Consider the following 6,919-nt stretch of genomic DNA (forward strand, 5'->3'; position numbering starts at 1 on the left):
GCCGGCAGCGTCTCCATTCTGCTCCGGCCGCCTCTCTCCCTCCGACCCCTATAGGCGCGCGCGCGCGACGCAGCTTCGCGAATCCAGCCCACTTCCCGATCCCATCTCCTCCTACAGCGAGCCACCACCGCCGTTCGCCGCCACCCCATGCGCCGCCGCCGCGCGCCGCCACCCCTCGCCCCGCCGTCGCGTGCCGCCAGCCCACTTCCCCTTCCTACGCATGCTGCTGTGAGGTACGAGGCGGAGGACGGAGCGGCGACACACGCGCTAGGGATGCAGAGGACAGGCACAACGGCGACGCAAGGTGGTGGTCATGGCGGTGATGCGCCTGTGCGTCGCCCAATCCCCTGCTGACCGCCGCTCGAAGCTGCCCTCCACGCCGCCGACTCATCGCCGGCACAGCCCCTCTGCTTCCTCCCGTGTGGCCTTCTTCCTCAGTTTGCTACTGACTCATCGGCCGTTCTTCTTCGCCAACACCTGAAGGTCCTGTTTCTTCATCTCATCATCTTCATTTATTTTCGCTGCTCGCTTGGCAGTTCATAGACAAAAAAATTGAACGGGGGTCTCTAAATATTTTCTTGATATATGTCTAAACATGACCAACTTTGCCATGTTTTCTGCTTGTATGTGTGTGGTTGAACTATTTAGCTTTTGAGTGAAGTTCAAACTTCATATGTGTAAAGGTCGAATCAAATTCAGTTTTGTACATATGAGGTTGAGCCAGTTTTTTAGGCTACTGAAACCAATCATTTGATAGGGAATTCAAAAAGAACAGTATATATGAGCATACGTGAAGTTGAAGTTCTTGGTTCAGGAAAGTAGACATCCCTATTTTACACTCTTCTATATTTTCGGTCACAGAAACATTAGGAAGAAAATGCTCAATCGAGAAGTTCACACACTACTGTCTCAAACGTTCGGACGTTTTTTCCGTACGCAAAAATCGAATATAGGTTAATTCCCCATGAAATTCGCTTTGTTGCTTTTCTTCCTCACCCAGCTATGTTATGCAAAAAATAGTTCAATTTTGCTAATTCGTCCAGTTTTGATTAGATAAATTTTGTAGTTCATTTTTCTGATTCCTACTGACTATAGTTTCTTTTGGTTTGTTGTAGCAGATCAAGCTAAATTCGAGAGAGAAAAAAATCAGTTCACCTTTGTGTGTTTTTTCAGATCATCTTACATGTCAAGCACCAAACCGACACCGCGGCTTCTGCTGCTGGTGCTAGTGTGGATGTTAGCAAGTTCAACTACCAGCCTACGCCGAGTTTAGGTACATTGTCGTGGACGGCCAAGTTCAGGGATGCCTCTGTGCCTAAGGCAAGTTGACGCACTTTAACCAGTTCTTTGTAATAGTCCTATTTATTGCTTTGATCTTGTACAGCAAGGTGAGAACATATCTATTGATCTGACATGTTAATTAGGGATTTAGTTTTCTCTCGTTCTTCTAGGGGAATTAACCTTGGGCGGTGGGTAGCACATAAAATGCATGCCCGCCATATGTTCGCTATATTGCTGCAGTAGGATTTTAGATTTTTCGTTCTACCTTGGATGCACTGAATACGTGACATGTTGTGAAATAATTAAGTACGGAATTCTGAGGCTGTATGATCTATTAACAACATGAATTGCATTTTTTCATCCTTACTGGATGCTGAGGATGGCTAGATTATATTTGGCATTAGCACCATCGGCGTGTATGCAAAATCCTCTTTTTTCTCAATTATGGTTAATGCTATTGTATGATACATAGAAATTGAGATATGAGGGCACTCTTGCTGTATACACATGGTATGACTATTCTGAAAAATCTAAAATTATAAAAGCAGATAAGTTCACGGGTTCACCGGTGGAAGTTCAAGGAATAAAAGATCAAAGAAAAGGAGAGTTCAGAAAACGGTAGTACTGTCTGCTGTTGGCTGATGTCTCCTGTTGCCTGAAGCCCCTGCTGCTTGCTAGCTACTTGTTGTGCGTGCGAGTTTGTGTGCTGCTGCTGTTTGTTGCTGCAGCAGGGTGATGTGAGAGAGATAGATAGATAGCAAATGGAATGATCTTCCACATTGACTAACTCGTGACACACTTGGTTCAGTTTCTAAATTTAATCTAGTTCAATTAGAATTTTAATTCAGTTCAAAGACTGTTGCTATTTATCTCCTTGATGTTCAGTTTTGTGTTCTGTTGTTTGCCCCAATTGATCCTTGTGTTAATGTTTGTATATGTTGTGCACTTCTGATCCCATAGTGAAGTGAAAAATGACAAGCGAGCTAAGTACTAGTTCGGAAAGTTTGCAAGTTTGAACACATAAACCTAAAAAAGTTCATTGAAAAAGTTTGGTTTGCCTGTTCCGTGAAAATGTCTTGCTAAAGAAATATCTCTTGTGCACTTATTTATTTCGCGCCCCGCCGCCGCCTGCCATCCCGCGCACCGCCCGCGTCCCGCCGCCGCCCGGCCACCCCGCGCCCCGCCGCTGCCCGAGCCTCCTGCCAGCTACGCGCCCCGCCACTTCAGCGCGTAGGCCGTTCAACTCCGACACCCAGCGCACGTGGAGAACTACAAAAGAGGTTCAGTTTCTGAACTTTTGAACGCCAAGAGGTTCAGTTCGGAACTTGGTATGGTGGGTGTACTACTGATAATCTCAAACTTGTTCCTCTTAACTTCAGTAGAAGAATTTCTGGGAATAGATAAATGTGTGTATGCAAAGTGTTGTGTGATGGGATGTGGCCTGTGGCTGGGTTAATTAGCTAGAGATCTCAATTAGCTATGCCGGGGCAGATCCTTTGTGTCTGTACAGTTTAGGCCAAGAAGAGAAGCAAACGTGCTACTCATCATTTGCCATCATCCATCTCTACTCAAATTATGTTCATCTTTTTCAGTTCATCTTTGAAATTTCGGTCCATTTTCTGTTGGCAGGATGCGTAAAAAAAGTCGAAGGCAGCAACTCAAAAATAGATGAATATTGGAAGGAAGATGTATAAGGCTGAGAGGAAATATCATCTTGAGGTCCGTTACCCTTCAACTTATAGACATATATGCTCAGTTATTGTTGTGTAACATAGAGTTACCCTGGATGTAAATGCTCCTTCTCTTGTGTATTTCAGTTCAACATTTGGTGTTTCTTCAGGTCACTTTAGCGTGCATTTTCAGTACATCTTCCAGGTGAAGGAGCTTCCCTTCAGTTAATTTTGTTTATGTAGAAAAAAGATTGTGTCAAAAAATTGAAGGCATCAGTTCAAAAGGGTATAAGGCTGAGAGGAAGTGGTCTCAGGTCACAAAATTTCCACTGAGAAAAAATAGCCACAAACAGGTTGAGTTCACTACACAGAATCTGTTTGTTCAAAAGAGAAACAAGCTCATTATTACAACCCGGTGAATTCACAAAGGAAAAAAAATGGGAATTAAAAGAAAACTTGTAGAAGTTTGTTGTATGCAATTCTGAATGTTCGAGTCCCAAAACGAGAGAAGTACAAAACACCGTTGCAAAAAAAAAAAGATAAAAAATAAACACACAAAGCATTTTATTTTTGGAAAAAATATCATTCAGTTCAACGATATAAACCATATAAGTTCAAGGACGATGATAACATAAACCATTGAAAAGTTATGAGGATAATCATACAAAAAAAGTAGAGTAAAGTCCAATCTATGAAAATACATCAGTACAAAAAAACACATATATCAGTACGAGTACTCTGTTTTTCAGACAGAAAAATAACACAATGAGAGAAATTCAAAATGATAAAAGTTCAAGTGGTAAAATGAGAGAAGTCCAACATATCTTCGCACAACAATGTTGAGTTCAAAAGAAAATACAAAACATTTTCATTTTATTAAAAATTCATTTAGTTCACATTTTGAATATATACTAATAAAATGTGTGGTGGCATTGTCCACATTTTGAATTTAAACCACTAGCTTTTTTATACACAAGGGCTTGTCCTGGGAGAGCCCTATATAGGCATGAGCACTACTGCTACAAACTTTAATCCCCCATTTTTCGGCCTGTAGAGCATTAGAAAAAAGTTCAATTTTGAAAATTCATTCAGTTCTCTGGTTAGTAGACTAGTGGTTCATCTTGCTAAATCTTGTGGTTTAAAGTTTCTTTTTTGTTACAGCAGTTAAGTGTGTATTTTAAGAAGAAAAACCAACAATGGCGGCTGCACTGGAGCCGCAGGACTACTATTGCTGATAGGTTTGTGAACTAATAAACATTCTTTTTATGTTCCCGTGATGTTTCATATTTTTGTGAACTGGTAGTTGATGCTCTTTGTGGACTGATAGCTGATACTTTTTGTTAACCGATAAACTGAATAAATGAGATGGATGTATTATGAGGCCGCGAAAATGATGTAAAAATATGTGCAGTTCAGCGGATGAGTATTATGCATGTCCTTCTAATCTGAAGGTAGTGGCACCACTAAGAAAAACAAAATAATCAGTTTTTTGTAGCCACGGAATGGGCATTTGGCTCAGTAATCTTCCATTGCTAGAGGTACTGCCTCTTGAGTTAATTTATGAAACTGAAATCATCCTTTTTATGTTTTTGTGTTGTCAAATAAAACCAATTTTTTTGGACATGCAGCGCTCAAGCCGTTCACCCTTGCCACCACAAGCCGTTCACCTGCGCCACACGAGGCCGTGCGACGACGCAATATCAGAACGTTCACCTCTGCCACAGGAGGCCGATGCAACGCTAAGAATGTTTTGTTCTTTTTCAGTACATGTTTTGTGTGCTTTTTAGTATACCTACTTAACGATTCTATGTCCAATTTCCCCTGTTTAAGTGTTCTTCCTATAGCACAACATGAGTTGTGTGTTATGCCTTCATAAGCATTTGAGAAAACCTTGTATGGATCGAAACTAGCATATGTTATGTTCTATTCTTGTAAATGAAGCTCCACTTTTGTTTTGTTTGAGGTACTTGACATAAAAATTAGTATATGTTCTATTGTAAAAACATATCTAAAATGTCATGATGCATGCTAGCAGAAATCTGAAAATACACTCAGCTCAGTTCCTATATTTTATTTCAGTTCAATTTAGAACTATTTGCAACTGTTTAGACTCGAGTGTTTCTATATTTTATTTCAGTTCAATTTAGAAGTATTTACAACTGTTCAGACTTGAGTTTACAATAGAAAAACATTTGGAAGTTTAGTGAGCGAAAATACTTGTTAGATTCATTTAAAAAGTGTCGTACAGTTCAACTTTTATATATAATAAATTCGTAATGAAATGTGGAAACAATTCAATATGTGTGTGTGTTAAAAACATAACAGTACAGAGAAATTTGGTACGTACTCATCAAAAAAAATCGCATCAGTTTGAGAGGCACGGAAAAGAAAATTTGGTGCCAATAAAGTTTGAGGGAAAAAACAACTTTAGAAGGAAATGTGAGAAGCTCACAAATTAATTCTGTGACATTGACGTCCAAATTCTACAACTAATCTGTACAAACAAAAACGGTCGTCCGTTCTACAAAGGAAAATTGGTTTAATTAAAAATATTGATCAGTACAAGTTAAAAATGGTCGTCCCTTCGAAATAAAAGAAATGACAGAAATTCAAATTGTAAAAAAATGGTAAAAGTACAACTCATAAAATAAGAGAAGTCCACAACATCGTTGTAAAAAAATGTTTAGTTCAAAAAAAGAATAAAAAACATTTTGTTTTTGAAAAAAAATATCATTTAGTTTGATGATATAAACCATGAGAGTACAAGGCCGACGATACAATAACATTCAGTTCAACAATAAAAACCATGCAAGTTCAGGGTTAGGATACAGTAAACCGTTAAAAATTTACGAGAAAAATATTACCCAAAAAATAAAGCAAAGCCTAGTTAGTGAAAACATGCTTAGTACAAATCCATGCAAGCATCAGTACAAGTATTTTTTTCGGAACCATTTAAAATTACTCTACAAAAAATAGCTCAGTACAAACATACACATATATTAGTACGACTACTCTGTTTTTCAAACGAGAAAACAACAGGATCCGTCATACCGTATTCAAGATTATTCTTAAACGTTTGCGAAGTAGAGAAAACGTCCAACATGACTAAGTTTCGCATTTTCGATAGCTATCCAACGGTATATTATTTGCCCCATTTCGACAAACTTTTTTAAAAAACCGCATTCAAAACCAATTTTAACCGTATTTGAATTCGTATTTAAACTGTAAGGAATTAGAAAAAACTTTCTATACGCAAAAGTTGCGTATTTTCCATAGCTTTCCAACGCCGTATCATTTGCGTCAATCCGATAAACCATTTGCAAAAAATAGTGAAAAAACATTTCGCCCAGAATTTCACCATTTTTCAAATTACTTTTAAATCATATAGAATTTGAAAAAATATGAAAGATGCGGATTTTCATAAGATTTCCAACGCCATCTCATTTGCTCAATTCCGACAAACCGTTTGAAAATTAAGTCCAAAATACGATTCATGTTCTCGGTTTTGAAAAAAACGGTTTTTCCAAAACTGCTCTTAAATCATAATTTTTTGGTAAAAACAAATTATAAGATTGTAATGTGGATGTCAAGAGCTTTCAACGATATATTACACGCCCCGTTTCGACAAAAAAAATTACAATAAAATTTGAACTAAAGAAGATGATTTTTAGCAGCAACAGAAAAGCATCAGTTCAACTGCTCGAATTTCATCAGTTCAACCGCTTGATTTCATCAGTTCAACTAGGGTAACAGAATAATATTCTGTTACGCGTAACAGAATAGTCCAGAATAATATAACACTTACTTCGAGCAGTAATTTCCACGCTCGCTTGCCCTACTCATAACAACACCTGTTTCTTTTCAGGGTTTTTCTTGTGTTGTTTTTATCCCTTTTTCTTATTTTTATTTTTAATTATCTTTTTCCTTTTTCATGTTTTTCTGCTTTTGAACTTCATGATCATTTTCAA

The 6,919-nt window shown here is 38.4% G+C and overlaps 1 long non-coding RNA gene across 3 annotated transcripts; it reads left to right on the plus strand.

The window, feature by feature from the left end:
• Positions 1 to 1,335: 1,335 nt before the first annotated feature.
• LOC123132439 (uncharacterized) lies at positions 1,336 to 4,906 on the plus strand. Of its 3 annotated transcripts, XR_006464702.1 has the most exons (5): positions 1,336 to 3,000; positions 3,099 to 3,156; positions 4,116 to 4,189; positions 4,363 to 4,489; positions 4,580 to 4,906. It is a non-coding gene; the product is annotated as an uncharacterized lncRNA (long non-coding RNA). The 3 variants fall into 3 exon arrangements; XR_006464703.1 differs by having other exon boundaries at positions 4,116 to 4,489; XR_006464701.1 differs by having other exon boundaries at positions 4,116 to 4,906.
• The last annotated feature ends 2,013 nt before the right edge of the window (positions 4,907 to 6,919 follow it).

The sequence above is a fragment of the Triticum aestivum genome, chromosome 6A (assembly GCF_018294505.1).
Source record: "Triticum aestivum cultivar Chinese Spring chromosome 6A, IWGSC CS RefSeq v2.1, whole genome shotgun sequence".
In the NCBI taxonomy this organism is placed as follows: Eukaryota; Viridiplantae; Streptophyta; class Magnoliopsida; order Poales; family Poaceae; genus Triticum; species Triticum aestivum.